The sequence below is a fragment of the Artemia sp. Qi Xiang Cuo genome, chromosome 17, assembly GCF_049724085.1.
Source record: "Artemia sp. Qi Xiang Cuo chromosome 17, ASM4972408v1, whole genome shotgun sequence".
Lineage (NCBI taxonomy): Eukaryota > Metazoa > Arthropoda > Branchiopoda > Anostraca > Artemiidae > Artemia > Artemia sp. Qi Xiang Cuo.
In genome coordinates this window covers 25,816,260-25,832,993 of record NC_142810.1, presented here as the reverse complement: position 1 = coordinate 25,832,993, position 16,734 = coordinate 25,816,260, and positions in this window count along the sequence as shown.

The following is a 16,734-nucleotide window of genomic DNA, read 5'->3' as shown; positions in this document are numbered from 1 at the left end:
AGAATTTTAGTAAGGTTAAAAGTGCCTAAATTCCAAATCAAGAATTTAAAATCTGCACCACAATGTCGCAGTCAATTGAGAATACAGAGTTTCGTTTGGACGTAAGTATACGGATTCATATTTCATTTCCTTAAAAGGGGACAAAATATGCCCAGCTTAGATTCTTGCTTCAAAATACCCTCCTAGGAATACTTTAGTCAGTAGATCCGTCTCTGAAAGTCTCATTATCTTTACCTAACCCCTTTTCAACATAGCAAAAAAGTAGGTAAACTAGAATTTCACCAGTTTCCACTGATTTTTGTTGATTTAGGGTACTTTGTTTGGCATTTAATTATGAGAGCCAGCTTTTTTATGAGAAATAAGCATAAAAAATAAGCTCCCTTAGAGTAAAACGCCGCATAATCAGTGAACTTTTAGTCTGTAGTCTAGGGTTACATCTAACATTATGAAGGGCGAAGGAGCCTTACATAATAATTTATTATTATGCTGACAAAGACACATGCCCAATTCCCCCGCATGGAAATTTTAACGAGAACTAAAGTACATTTTTTGGAGCATTTCATGTAAAGACTTAACTAAAAACCATCTAATTTTGCAGCTGTTAGAAGCGACTCTTTTGGTCAGTTAAGTAGCGTGTAATAACTTATGTGCTCCTCTCCTTACCGAATAGATGTTGACCGCTTAAAATGGAACTAGTCATATTTTGAATATGAAAATAGGCCACCCCATCTCGGAAATCAAATATTTATTTTAAAAATCTATTTTAATTTATTTTAAAATTATTAATTTGATAAGAAAACATTTCTAAATTACGAAACACTCGTAATATCAAACCATGCAAATTTACTAGATGTCAAGAATGAACCCTTATCCATTAGCGTAACTAAGCCTAGAAACTAAGCCTTTTAGCTGACTGGTGGTGTAATTAAGGGTTCAACCCATGCAGCTACTTAAGAAATTTTAACCTGCTGATGGAATAGAAGAAAATTGATTTAATATGGGACTTAAATTTCGTAATAAAAATAAGATTAATTTATCGGCAATGGAGGTATGCAATGGCAGGGGGCAAATAATTTTACTCACTAATTCCATATAGAAAATTATATTAGCTCAAATTTGAATATATCCCCACGTCTGTTTTTGGTAAGGGGGGGGGGGGGTAAACCGTCCCTTAATATACATATAGGCTTACCTTCTTATAAGCAAATATCCAATTTGTTTTTCTCGGTATGTTTGCATCCATTTTAGAAAGTTGACTAGCACGTTCCAGATCTATTAAAAGACTGATGAAAATTCTCGTCTTAGACTCAGTTTTATACCCCACGAGAACAAAGGAAAGTACACGATCCCAAAAGAAGAATAACAGGAATCCTTTGCCCCTAGAAAATTAATAGACGTCTAGACTGTATAACGCTTCACTCCTTGTTCGTGGAAATAGCGTAAAAATATTTTGTTTGCCAAGGACAAAGGCTCCGTGTCTGAAGCAGCAAAATATTGGGCTATGATCAACTTTGACTATGTCCCTACAAGGGAGGGTCGTTAAGGTTTTCCCCCCTACACCCCTAGGTTTTTAACCAACCAAAGAAAAGGCTATAATGTAACATCTATGTTTGCATCTTGATTTGGCGGGCCCTGAAGGTTCTTAAGAGATTGACAATCAAAGAAAAAAAAATATGATGTAAGGCATACGTTTGCATCTTGCCTAACTGATTCTGAACTCTAACAAGTCCTATTACACAACAACCAAAGAAATCATTTGCATAAATAAACAAATTTTATTGCGTAAAATACAGGTGTACTATACCATTACAGGCGTATTATTGCATTACGTAAGACCCAAGTGTGCGTAGTAGCGTCTTGAGGGACTAGTATGTCCAATAGTATGCCCTCTATAGCTGTCACTACTAATCCAAATTGGATCAGTGTCACTACTGATCAAAAGGACGGTCACTACTAGGATGGAAGAGGAGCTTGCGTAGCAGTGATGGCCTCAAGTGACATCTTACTACAGTGTGTTGTTACCAGTAGTTGTAGAAATAGTAGCCTATACGGTAGACCTAGGTCACTTATTTTCATACAAAGAATGAAAACTTGGAAAAAGAATAAATAATACAATCTGCCAATGGCTGGTTAAAACTTATAGCTTCTTTAACAGTAGTAGTAATCAAGGTTATACTTCTACCGGTCCTATAGCAAGACATTTCTACCGGTCCTATAGGTAAACATTTCTACGAGTTGTATACACCTTTTCAAAGAGATTAAGAGCTCCCTCACATGGCATATGGAATTCTATGGAAGCTATAGCAAGGACTGGTTTGGTGGGTATAGTCAGGTTTGGTGGATATAGTCTGGTTTAGTTTTTCAAAGAGAGTGAGTATTTGACATTTTTGCAAAAAGGGATTCGCAAATTGGACACTATGAACGATATTAATTAATGTTTTGAATAATAGGAGTGTGAATGATTCTAATTAGTGATTGGATTGTATGACAGTGGAGAAAAAAGGATTAAACTGATTAACAGTTAAGCTAACCCCGAAGGGGTTGTTAACTCAGGTAATTTTTTATAAATTTGAAACAAAATCAATATATGAAAATGGCTAACGATGATAGAATGACATTGTGACTTGACCTAGCTTTACCTCGCCGATGTGTCAATTTTGGAGGGAAAATCAAAAATACTCAGAATCTAAAATAAATGGGATCTGCCTCAAGGGGAAGGCTCAGAGGCCCTTCGTTCCCCCATTTTTGAGGGCAGGGGAGGGGGGGGGAGGGTCAACTTTGGAGGGAAAGCCAAAAATGCTCAGAATCGAAAATCAATGGGATCTGCCTCAAGGGCAAGAGTCAGAGGCCCTTCGTTCCCCAATTTCTGAGGGCAGGGGAGGGGGGGGAGGGTCAATTTTGGAGGGAAAACCAAAAATGCTCAGACTCGAAAATACATGGGATCTGCCTCAAGTGGAAGGCTCCGCGGCCCCTTCGTCTGCAATTTCCGCGTGCAGGGGAGAGGGGGAGTCAATTTCAGAGGGAAAACCAAAAAGACTCAGAATCGAAAATAAACGGGATCTGCCTCACGGGGAAGCCTCAGAGGTCCCTCTTTCCTCTATTTCTGAGGGCCGGGGGGAGGGGGAGTCAATTTTGGAGGGAAAACCAAAAATACTCAGAAAAGAAAATAAACGGGATCTGCCTCAAGGGGAAGGCTCAGAGACCCGTCGCGCCCACAATGCGGAGGGCAGGGGAGGGTGAGGGGGAGTCAATTTCAGATGGAAAACCAAAAATACACAGAATCGAAAATAAACGGGATAAGTCTCGGGGGCAAGGCTCAGAGGGCCTTTGGTCCAATATTACTGAGGGGAAGGTGCGGGAGGGGGTCAATTTTGGAGGGAAAACCAAAAATACTCAGAATCGAAAATAAACGGGAATCTGACTCAAGGGGAAGGCTCAGAGGCCCTTCTTTCCCCCACTTCTGAGGGCAGGGGAGGGGAGGGGGGGGGTTAATTTTGGAGGGAAAACCAAAAATACTCAGAATCGAAAATAAACGGGATCTACCTCAAGGGGAAGGCCTGGGCTGATGTTTGCAAGTCGAAGAATTTGTCTTTGTTGGTTTGAATGTCTAAAGTGCCTGTCTTTCTCTGTTTACATATCTGATTCCTTTTGTTTGCATGTCCGGGTTGGTGTTTGCAAGTCCAAGTTGGGTTTTCAGACCTACGTTTTTTTATATTTTCCTGCGTGTTTGGTTCCCGGGGTTTATTATTTGAGAAGTTAACTTTAGTATTTAGGGAGTTGAAGTGCCTGAAATCATGAATTAGAATAGTTAATTAGCTGTTTGGGTTTTCAGACCTAGTGTTTTAGATTTTCGTGGGTGTTAGGTTCCTGGGGGTTATTATTTGAGAGGTTAACTTTAGTATTTCATAGTTTGACCTGCCTGAAATCATGAATTAGAATATTTAATTGGCTGTTTGGGGATTTTCAGACCTAGGTTTTTTTGATTTTCGTGTGTGTTCGACTCCTGGGGTTTATTATTTGAGAAGTTAACTTTAGTATTTTGTAGTTTAAGTGTCTGAAATCATGAATTAGAATAGTTAATTAGCTGTTTGGGTTTTTCAGACCAAGTTTCTTAGATTTTCGTGGGTGTTTGGTTCCCGGGGTTTATTATTTGAGAAGTTAACTTTAGTATTTCATAGTTTGACGTGCCTGAAATCATGATTTAGAATATTTAATTGGCTGTTTGGGGATTTTCAGACCTAGGTTTTTTAGGTTTTCGTGTGTGTTTGACACCTGGGGTCTATTATTTGACTTTATTGTTAACTTTAGTATTTTGTGGTTTTACGTGCCTGAAATCATGAATTAGAATAGTTAATTACCTGTTTAGGGTTTTCAGACCTAGGTTTTTTAGATTTTCGTTGGTGTTTGTTTCCTGGAGTTTATTATTTGATAAGTTAACTTTAGTATTTCATGTTTCGACGTGCCTGAAATCAAGAATTAGAATAGTTAATTATCTTTTTGGTTTTTCAGACATAGTTTTTTTGATGTTCGTGGGGGTCAGGTTCGTGGTGTTTATTATTTGAGAAATTAACTTTAGTATTTCGTGTTTTGTCGTGCCTGAAATCATGAATTAGAATAGTTAATTAGCTGTTTGGGTTTTCAGACATAGTTTTTTAGATTTTCATGGGTGTTAGGTTCCTGGGATTTATTATTTGAGAAGTTAACTTTAGTATTTCATGGTTTGACTTGCCTGAAATCATGAATTATAATATTTATTTGACGTTTGGGGATTTTCAGACATTAGAATATTTAATTGGCTGTTTGAGGTTTTTCAGACCTAGGTTTCTTAGGTTTTCGTGGGTGTTAGTTTCCTGGGGTTTATAATTTCAAAAGTTTACTTTAGTATTTTTTGGGTTTACGTGCCTGAAATCATGAACTGGAATTGCTAATTAGCTTTTTGGGATTTCAGACCTAGTTTTTTAGATTTTCGTGGGTGTTAGGTTCCTGAGATTTATTATTTGAGAAGTTAACTTTAGTATTTCATGGTTTGACTTGGCTGAAATCATGAATTAGAATATTTAATTGGCTGTTTGGGGATTTTCAGACCTAGGTTTTTTAGGTTTTCGTGTATGTTTGACTCCTGGGATTTATTATTTGAGAAGTTAACTTTAGTATTTTGTGGTTTTACGTGCCTGAAATCATGAATTAGAATAGTTATTTAGCTGTTTAGGGTTTTCAGACCTAGGTTTTTTTATATTTTCGTGGGTGTTTGTTTCCTGGGGTTTATTATTTAAGAAGTTAACTATAGTATTTCGGGCTTGACGTGCCTGAAATCATTAATTAGAATAGTTAATTAACTGTTTGGGTTTTCAGACCTAGGTTTTTTAGATTTTCGTGGGCGTATCATGAATTAGAATATTTAGTTGACTGTTTGGGGATTTTCAGACCTAGGTTTTTTAGGTTTTCGTTTATGTTTGACTCCTGTGGTTTATAATTTGAGAATTTAACCTTAGTATTTTGTGGTTTCAATTGACTGAAATCATTAATTATAATAGTTAATTAGCTGTTTATATGTTTCATAACTATGTTTTTTAGATTCTCGTGGGTGTTTGTTTCCTGGGTTTATTATTTGAGAAGTTAACTTTAGTATTTCGGGGTTTGACGTGCCTGAAATCATGAATTAGAATAGTTAATTAACTGTTTGGGTTTTCAGACCTACGTTTTTTAAATTTTCGTGGGCGTATCTGATGAAATAATTTAGGTCGTATGATCCATTCAATTTATTTTTTAATGCAGTAGTTTTTCAGTAAGGACATTCGATATCCTAAAAGTGTTTAATTCAAACTTTTACCTTGACCATCGATGTTGTTAGCAGAATTTAAAAAGGATCATTTATGAATGCTGGCGTATCTGATGAAATAATTTAGATCTTATGATCAATTTAATTTATTTTTTAAAGCAGTGATTTCACCTCTTGGATATACAGTAGAGATACTTCATTCAAGAAATTATGAAAAAATCGCAAGTAAGTAGCAAACTCCTTATTGTTTTCACCTCTTGGATATACAATGCGGAAATTTCATTCAATAAATTATGAAAAAATTGTAAGCAAGTAACAAACTCTTTCCTGAAGTCATATCTTGGATACACAATGCAGAAACTTCATTTAAGAAACAAATGAAAAAATTGTAAATAAGTAAGTAACAAATTCTTTCTTGAAGTCACCTCTTGGATACACAATGCAGAAATTTCATTAAAGAAATTATGACAAAATTCTAAGTAAGTAACAAACTCTTTCTTGAAGTCACCTCTTGGATACACAATGCAGAAATTTCATTTCAGAAATTATGAAAAAATTGTAAGCAAGTAACAAACTCTTTCCTGAGGTCACCTCTTGGATACACAATGCAGTAAATTCATTTCAGAAAATATGAAAAAAATTGTAAGTAAGTAAGTAAAAAATTCTTTCTTGAAGTCACTTCTTGAATACACAATACAGAAATTTCCTAAAGGAAACTATGAAAAAATTCTAAGTGAGTAGAAAATTCTTTCTTGAATTCACCTGCTGGATAAACAAAAAGACATTTCGTTCAAGAAATTATGACAAAATTCTAAGTAAGTAACAAACTCTTTATTTTTTTCACGACTTAGATACACGATGTAAAAAAGTAATTCGATAAATTATGAAAAAATTCTCAGTAAGTAAAAATTTCTTTCTTGAACTCAACTCTTGTATGCGCAATACTGAAATTTATTTCAATAAACTATGAAAAAATTTGTAATTAATTAAAAAATTCTATATTGATTTCACATCTTGAATATACAATACAGATACTTCATTCAATAAATTATGAAAAAATCGCAAGTAAGTAACAAACTCTTTATTGTTTTCACCTCCTGGATATACAATGCGGATATTTCATTCAATAAATTATGAAAAAATTGTAAGCAAGTAACAAACTCTTTCCTGAAGTCACCTCTCGGATACACTATGCAGAAACTTTATTTAAGAACCTTTTAAAAAATTGAAAGTAAATAAGTAAAAAGCTATTTCTTGAAGTCACCGCTTGGATACACAATACAGAAATTTCATAAAAGAAATTATGAAAAAATTGTAAGTAAGTAGCAAATTCCTTCTTGAAGTCACCTGCTGGATAAACAAAAAGACATTTCTTTCAAGAAATTATGACAAAATTCTAAGTAAGTAACAAACTCTTTATTGTTTTCACCTCTTGGATATACAGTGCGAAAATTTAATTCTATAAATTATGAAAATTTTCAAGGATGTGACAAACTGTTTGAAATCATCTCTTGGATACACTAAACAGAAAATTTATAAAATAGATTAGGAAAAAAATTGTAAGTAAGTTGCAAATTCTTTCTTGAATCTATCTACTGGATGAACAAAAATACATTTCGCTCAATAAATTATGACAGAATTCTAAGTAAGTAACAAACTCTATTGTCTTCACGACTTAGATACACGATGTAGAAATTTAATTTAAGAAATTATGAAAAAATTCTCAGTAAGTAACAATTTCTTTCTTGAAGTCAACTCTTGGATACACAATACGGAAATTTCATTCAAGAAATTATGAAAATATTTGTAAGTAAGTAACAAACTCTTTATTGATTTCACCTCTTGGATAGAGTGGCGCGCCACTCTAAGTGAACCTAGATCAACCCAACTTTTTGGATATCTCTCTCACTATGACTCAAGAAACAGTTTGCTACTTACTTACAATTTTTTTGTAATTTCTTGAGTGAAATTGCTGTATTGTCTGTCCAGGAAGCGAGTTTGAGAAAGAGTTTGTTTGCAATGTTTTTCATAGTTTCCTGAATTAAATTTCTGTATTGTGCAACCCAATTGCGAATTCAAGAAAGGGTTTGTTACTTATTTAGAATTTTGTCATAATTTCTTGAATGATCTAGGTTCACTTAGAGTGGCGTGCCACTCTAAGTGAACCTGGATCAACCCAAATTTTTGGATATCTCTCTCACTATGACTCAAGAAACAGTTTGCTACTTACTTACAATTTTTTCATAATTTCTTGAGTGAAATTGCTGTATTGTCTGTCCAGGAAGAGAGTTCGAGAAAGAGTTTGTTTGCAATGTTTTTCATAGTTTCCTGAATTAAATTTCTGTATTGTGCAACCCAATAGCGAATTCAAGGAAGGGTTTGTTACTTATTTAGAATTTTGTCATAATTTCTTGAAGGAAATGGCTTTTTTTGTTTATCCAAGAGGCGAATTCAAAAAAGAATTTGTTACTTACTTACTTACTTACAATTTTTTCATACTTTCTTAAATGAAGTTTCTGCATTGTGTATCCAAGAGGTGACTTCAGGAAAAAGTTTTTTAATTGCTTACAAATTATTATAATTTATTGAATAAAATTTCCGTATTGTATATCTAAGAAGTGAAAACAGTAAAGAGTTTGTTACTTACTGGCCCTTTTTTAATAATTTATTGAATGAAGCATCTGTACTGTATATCCAAGTGGTGAAATCAATAAAGAGTTTGTTAATTACTTACAAATATTTTAATAATTTATTGAATGAAATTTCCGTATTGTGTATCCAAGAGTTGACTTCAAGAAAGAAATTGTTACTTACTTATAATTTTTTAATAATTTATTGAAATAAATTTCTAAATCGTGTATCTAATTCGTGAAAACAATAAATAGTTATTTACTTACTTGGAATTTTGTCATAATTTCTTGAACGAAATGTCTTTTTGTTTATCCAGCAGGTGAATTCAAGAAAGAATTTGCTACTTACTTACAATTTTTTTCATAATTTTTCTTATGAAATTTCTGTAGTGTGTATCCAAGAGGTGACTTCAAAGAGTTTGTTACTTGCTTACAAATTTTCATAATTTATTGAATGAAATTTCCGTATTGTATATCCAAGAGGTGAAAACAATAAAGAATTTGTTACTTACTTGCGATTTTTTCATAATTTCTTGAATGAAATATTTGTACTGTATATCCAAGAGGTGAAATCAATAAAGAGTTTTTTACTTACTTACAAATATTTTCATAATTTCTTGAATTAAATTTCTGTATTATGTATCCAAGATTTGACTTCAATAAAGAAATTGTTACTTATTGAGAATTTTTTCATAATTTATTTAATTAAATTTCTGCATAGTGTATCTAATTTGTAAAAACAATAAAGAGTTTGTTACTTATTTAGAATTTTATCATAATTTCTTGAACGAAATGTCTTTTTGTTTATCCAGCAGGTGGATTCAAGAAAGAATTTGCTACTTACTTACAATTTTTTCATATTTTCTTTTATGAAATTTCTGTATTGTGTATCCAAGAGGAGACTTCAAGAAAGAATTTGTTACTTACTTACTTACAATTTTTTCATAGTTTCTTAAATGAAGTTTCTGCATTGTGTATCCAAGAGGTGACTTCAGGAAAGAGTTTGTTACTTGCATACAATTTTTTCATAATTTATTGAATGAAATATCCGCATTGTATATCCAAGAGGTGAAAACAATAAAGAGTTTGTTACTTACTTGCGATTTTTTCATAATTTATTGAATAAAGTATCTGTACTGTATATCCAAGAGGTGAAATCAATAAAGAGTTTGTTACTTACTTACAAATATTTTCATAATTTCTTGAATGAAATTTCCGTATTGTGTATCCAAGAGTTGCTTCAAGAAAGAAATTGTTACTTACTGAGAATGTTTTCATAATTTCTTGAATTAAATTTCTATATCGTGTATCTAAGTCGCGAAAACAATAAAGAGTTTGTTACTTACTTAGAATTTTTAATAATTTCTGGAACGAACTATCTTTTTTTTATCCAGCAAGTAAATTCAAGTAAGAATTTGCTACTTACTTACAGTTTTTTCATAATTTCCTTAATGGAATTTCTGTATTGTGTATCCAAGAGGTGACCTCAAGAAAGAATTTGTTACATACTTACTTACAATTTTTTTCATAGTTTATTAAATGAACTTTCTGCATTGTTTATCAAATAGGTGACTTCAGGAAATAGTTTGTTACTTGCTTACAATTTTTTCATAATTTCTTAAATGAAATTTCTGCATTGTGTATCCAAGAGGTAACTTCAAGAAAGAGTTTGTTACTTACTTAGAATTTTGTCATACTTTCTTGAACGAAATGTCTTTTTGTTTATCCAGCAGGTGAATTCAAGAAAGAATTTGCTACTTACTTAAAATTTTTCATAATTTCTTTAATGAAATTTCTGCATTGTGTATCCAAGAGGTGACTTCAAGAAAGAATTTGTTACTTACTTATTTACATTTTTTTCATAGTTTCTTAAATGAAGTTTCTGCACTGTGTATCCAAGATGTGACTTCAGGAAAGAGTTTGTTACTTGCTTACAATTTTTTCATAATTTATTGAATAAACAATCCGCATTGTATATCCAAGAAGTGAAAACAATAAAGAGTTTGTTACTTACTTGCGATTTTTTCATAATTTCTTGAATGAAGTATCTGTACTGTATATCCAAGAGGTGAAATCACTGCATGAAAAAAAAAATTAAATTGATCATACGATCTAAATTATTTCATCAGATACGCCAGCATTCATAAATGATCCTTTTGAAATTCTGCTAACAACATCGATGGTCAAGGTAAAAGTTTGAATTAAACACTTTTAGGATATCGAATGTCCTTACTGAAAAACTAGTGCATTAAAAAATAAATTAAATTGATCATACGACCTAAATTATTTCATCAGATACGCCCACGAAAATCTAAAAAACGTAGGTCTGAAAACCCAAACAGTTAATTAACTATTCTAATTCATGATTTCAGGCTCGTCCAAACCCCGAAATACTAAAGTTAACTTTTAAAATAATAAACCCCAGGAAACAAACACACACGAAAATCTAAAAAAACTAGGTCTGAAAACCCTAAACAGCTAATTAACTATTCTAATTCATGATTTCAGGCACGTAAAACCACAAAATACTAAAGTTAACTTCTCAAATAATAAATCCCAGGAGTCAAACATACACGAAAACCTAATTAACCTAGGTCTGAAAATCCCCAAACAGTCAATTATTCTAATTTATGATATGCCCACGAAAATCTATAAAACGTAGGTCTGAAAACCCAAACAGTTAATTAACTATTCTAATTCATGATTTCAGGCACGTCAAACCCCGAAATACTAAAGTTAACTTCTCAAATAATAAACCCCAGGAAACAAACACCCACGAGAATCTAAAAAACCTAGGTCTGAAAAACCAAAACAGCTAATTAACTATTCTAATTCATGATTTCAGGCACGTAAAACCACAAAATACTAAAGTTAACTTCTCAAATAATAAATCCCAGGAGTCAAACATACACGAAAACCTAAAAAACCTAGGTCTGAAAATCCCCAAACAGCCAATTAAATATTCTAATTCATGATTTCAGTCAAGTCAAACCATGTAATACTAAAGTTAACTTCTCAAATAATAAATCCCAGGAACCTAACACCCACGAAAATATAAAAAACTAGGTCTGAAAGCCCAAACACCTAATTAACTATTCTAATTCATGATTTCAGGCACGTAAAACCTCAAAATACTAAAGTTAACGTCTCAAATAATAAACTCCAGGAAACAAACACCCACGAAAACCAAAAAAACCTAGGTCTGAAAATCCCCAAACAGCCAATTAAATATTCTAATTCATGATTTCAGGCAAGTCAAAACAAGAAATAATACAGTTAACTTCTCAAATAAATCACAGGAGACTAACACACAAGAATATATAAAACACATTTTCTTAAAAACAAAACAGCAAATTAACTATTCTAATTAATGGTCTCAGGCACATAAAAAAACTAAATACTAAAGTTAACTTCTCAAATAATAAACTCCAGGAAACAAACACCCACGAAAACCTAAAAAACCTATGTCTGAAAATCCTCAAACAGTCAATTAAATATTCTAATGTCCGAAAATCCCCAAACAGTCAATTAAATATTCTAATTCATGATTTCAGGCAAGTCAAACCATGAAATACTAAAGTTAACTTCTCAAATAATAAATCCCAGGAACATAACACACAGGAAAATCTAAAAAACTTTTTCTTAAAACCATGACATATTATTAACTATTCCAATTCATAATTTCATTTTCGAACACTTACGAAGCGAATATGTTAACTTCTAACACCCAACACCCCAGTAGCCTACCACAAACGAATATCTAAAAAACTAGACCAGAAAACCCAAACAGTCAAGTAACTAATCTAATTCCATATTCCAATTACGACAAACCCTCTTTTACACACGTTAACTTCTCACATAGTAAACTCCAGGAAACAAACACCCACAAAATCTAAAAAACATAGGTCTGAAAACCCTAAACAGGTAATTAACTATTCTAATTCTTAATTTCAGGCACGTAAAACAACAAAATACTAAAGTTAACTTCTCAAATAATAAACCCCAGGAGTCAAACAAACACTAAAACCTAAAAAACCTAAGTTTGAAAATCCCCAAACAGCCAATTAAATATTCTAATTCATGATTTCAGGCAAGTCAAATACGAAATACTAAATTTAACTTCCCAAATAATAAATCCCAGGAACCTAACGCCCACGAAAATCTAAAAAACTAGGTCTGAAAACCCAAACAGCTAATTAACTATTCTAATTCATGATTTCAGACACGTAAAACCACAAAATACTAAAGTTAACTTCTCAAATAATAAAACCCAGGAGTCAAACACACACGAAAATCTAAAAAACCTAGGTCTGAAAATTCCCAAACAGCCAATTGAATATTCTAATTCATGATTTCAGGCAAGTCAAACTATGAAATACTAAAGTTAACTTCTCAATAATAAATCCCAGGAACCTAACACCCACGAAAATCTAAAAGACTAGGTCTGAAAACCTTAACAGCTAATTAACTATTCCAATTCATGATTTCAGGCACGTCAAATCACGAAATACTAAAGTTAACTTCTCAAATAATAAACCCCGGGAACCAAACACGCACGAAAATCTAAAAAAACGTAGGTCTGAAAACCCAACTTGGACTTGCAAACACCAACCCGGACATGCAAACAAAAAGAATCAGACATGTAAACAGAGAAAGACAGGCACTTTAGACATTCAAACCAAAAAAGACAAATTATTCGACTTGCAAACATCAGCCCAGGCCTTCCACTTGAGGTAGATCCCGTTTATTTTCTATTATGATTATTTTTGGTTTTCCCTCCAAAATCAAACCCCCTCCCCTCCCCTGCCCTCAGAAATGTTAGAAATAAGTGCCCAGTAGCCGTCCCCTTGCGGGAGCTCACAGCTTTTTTTTGTTACTGTGTATTTTTGGTTTTCCTTCAAAATTTGACCCCCTCCCTCTCCTGCCCCTAAGTCAGATAGTACCGTCGTCCCGCTCAGGATGTCCCAAGTGACAGATCTAAAGTATTTTCGAGTCTGTGTCTTTTGGGTTGTACCTCGGAACTTAACTCCCTCCCCCGCCCCGCCGCTCCAAAATGGGGAAACGAGGGGCCTCTGAGCCGTCCCCTTGAGGCAGATCGCGTTTATTTTTGATTCTGAGTATTTTTGGTTTTCCCTCCAAAATTGACATCCCCCCTCCCCTGCCCTCAAAATGGGGGAGCGAAGAGTCTCTGAGCCTTCCCTTGAGGCAGATCCCGATTATTTTTGATTCTGAGTATTTTTGTTTTTCCCTACAAAATTGACGCCCCCTCCCCCCTGCCCTTAGAAATGGAGGAAGGAGGGGCCTCTGAGCCTTGCCTTTGGGGCAAATTACATTTATTTTCGATTTTGAGTATTTTTGTTTATGCCTCCAAAATTGACCCCCCCTCCCCCCAGCCCTCAGTAATGGAGGACGGAGGGGTCTTTGAGCCTTGCCCTTGAGGCAGATCCCAGTTATTTTCGATTCTGAGCATTTTTGGTTTTCCCTCCAAAATTGACCCTCCCCCCCTCCCCTGCCCTCAGAAATTAGGGAACGAAGGGCCTCTGAGCCTTGCCCTTGAGGCAGATCCTATTTATTTTCGATTCTGAGCATTTTTGGTTTTCCCTCCAAAATTGACCCTCCCCCCCCCCCCTCCCCTGCCCTCAGAAACGGGGGAACGAAGGGCCTCGCAGACCCTTCATTCATTTAGAATCATTCACACTCCTATTATTCAAAATATTAATTGATATCGTTCATAGTGTCCAATTTGCGAATCCCTTTTTGCAAAAATGTCAAATACTCACTCTCTTTGAAAAACTAAACCAGACTATATCCACTAAACCAGACTATACCCACCAAACCAGGCCTTGCTATAGCTTCCATAGAATTCCATATGCCATGTGAGGGAGCTCTGAATCTCTTTGAAAAGGTGTATACATCTCGTAGAAATGTTTACCTACAGGACCGGTAGAAATGTCTTGCTATAGGACCGGTAGAAGTATAACCTTGATTACTACTAACAGTGCTAATCTACCTTAATAACTTGATCACGATTGTATATCAACACACTTTGGAATTGATATTAGAGCTAAAACTACTAAGTAGATGGATTTATAAGAGTATACAATGCTTTCACCGGAATAATATTTTAACAATTAACGAAAGTGATACCTCAAAACTTTGATTTTTGTGTTTAATTTGGGATATGCACTCCTTCTGGGATTCATAGCGTATGTTCCTTAAAAGTATTTTGCAAATTGCAGGAAACTTAACAAATGAAAACGGTGACTTTTCATTATAACAGCTTAAATTAGTTGTTGGTCCTGAAAACTGATTCCTTAGAGTCCAAATAGCTTTACTATAGTCCATAAATTATCAATATCAATGAGAATATAACGTTTAGTCCAAAACAATCTACAACCTTCCAGAAATAATTCATCTTATACATTTGCTTTACTTTTGGAAGACCGTTAACTATATGAAAACGTGCCATTTAGGGAAAGAGTTGATATCAGAGAAGTTGAACGATCACAAGGAGCATGACTGTCGAGGGTATAGTTTAGTCGATATGGATGACATATCTGCAAAGTGAGCTCTTAAAGTAAAAACATGATACTACATGAAGTCTGAGAGGATAAGTTTAAGAGTTACAAAATACAAAGAAAGAAGAATAGGTACGGTCAGTAGCCATGTAGCTGAAGGACTAAGAGGCAAGTGCCCGTGTACATGAAATGGAAGGCATAGGAATTCTAGCACACTGAAAAATATATGAAGCATCGAACAAAATAAATTCCCTGTTCTTTTTTTACTAGTAAAATCCTTCAGAATATAACTCAATTTATATTTCATTACAGTTCTATTCCCGTATAACATCCTTTTTATACTTTTTTGGCTATCTTGAGGCACCATTTATTTATTTTATTTATTGAAAAACCCGTCAAATCAACATACAACAAGACGGAGCACTTAAAAGTAAAAAGCAAAAAAAGAAGACACAAACTATAATAAACTGAACCAACAAAGAAAACGAATCACTGATTCACTGAATGAGCAGATGGGACCATTCATGTAGATTTCGGTGTATTTTTCTATTATGCTTCGCTATTCGTCTAGCGACGGTGACGTAAGGGTCTGCGACTTTAAAATTTTCAATTACATGCGAATTCCTATACCACGGAGGTAGACGAAGCAAATACTTCGCAAAACAAAAATACATCGCTCTGATTATATTCTGGTCAGTTTTAGTGAGAAGTTTCCAGAAGGGCGTGGCATTTAAAATGTGAGGAAGAGCGATGGCGTTATAGAAGCTTGCTAGAAGCAGCCGGTTGAATTGGAGTTTGCACGATACAACTGAAGTGTAAGACGCTGAAATTCGTCGTTTTAAGCTGATCGAGGGGAAGTTTTCGGGTGTGACGGATAGACGAACCTATGGGTAACCCTAGATAAATGAGGTGATTCACTGGCTGGACAGAGCTAGAACCAAGGGCAATGGTAGGAACACAAAAATCAGTTTTCCAACTGAATAGGACGATTTCCGATTTTCAAGAGTTGAACTGAAGTCGAAATTTAAGATATTTGGCTTCAAGGATTTTGAAGATATCAATTGCCCGCTGAAGGGTTCGGCTAAGATTCAGGATGTCGTCCGCGTAACATACCAAAGACAAGTTAGCAGATGACAGAATCAGCGAAGATGGACATTGATCTTGTGCATCAAGGACATAGTTATTGAAAAGGTCAGGAGAGGTGATTGCTCCTTGACGCGCTCCTTTCTTGACTGGAACTAGTCGGGTGCGTGGAATGGGAGTCAAACCCTCGTCAGGAGGTAGCTTCAGTCGGATTCGTAATCTAGAATACAGATTCCTGAGGGAACGAATGACAGCTAGATTCAAACCACGTTTACCGGCCTTCAAAAGCATCGCAGCATGGATTAGAGAGTCGAATGCACGTCTAATGTCGTGTCCTGCCAAAGAAAGGCTTTCTCCAGAAGATTCGGCATCTATAAAGACATTAGCACCGACTGTTAAGGCATCAGCACCTCCAGTTCCTCACTTGAAGCCGAACTGATGCGGAGGAGCGTAGCATACTTTTTCGAGTTCCTGTATAAACAGTAACTCGAAGAGCTTGCACAGGGACGTTGCTACAGTTATTGGACGGAATGCTGTACATTGAGTTTAAAATTTTCCCTTTTTAGCAATGGGAGTCAGATCTCCGATGCAGAAAGATGCAGGAACAATCCCTTGAGAGAAAATCATCTGCATAAGCAGAGAGAGATGTGCCACGAGAAGTTTACCTCCGTGTTCCAAGTGGATCGCACTGACTTCGTCAATGCCAGATGAGCCTTTCCATTTG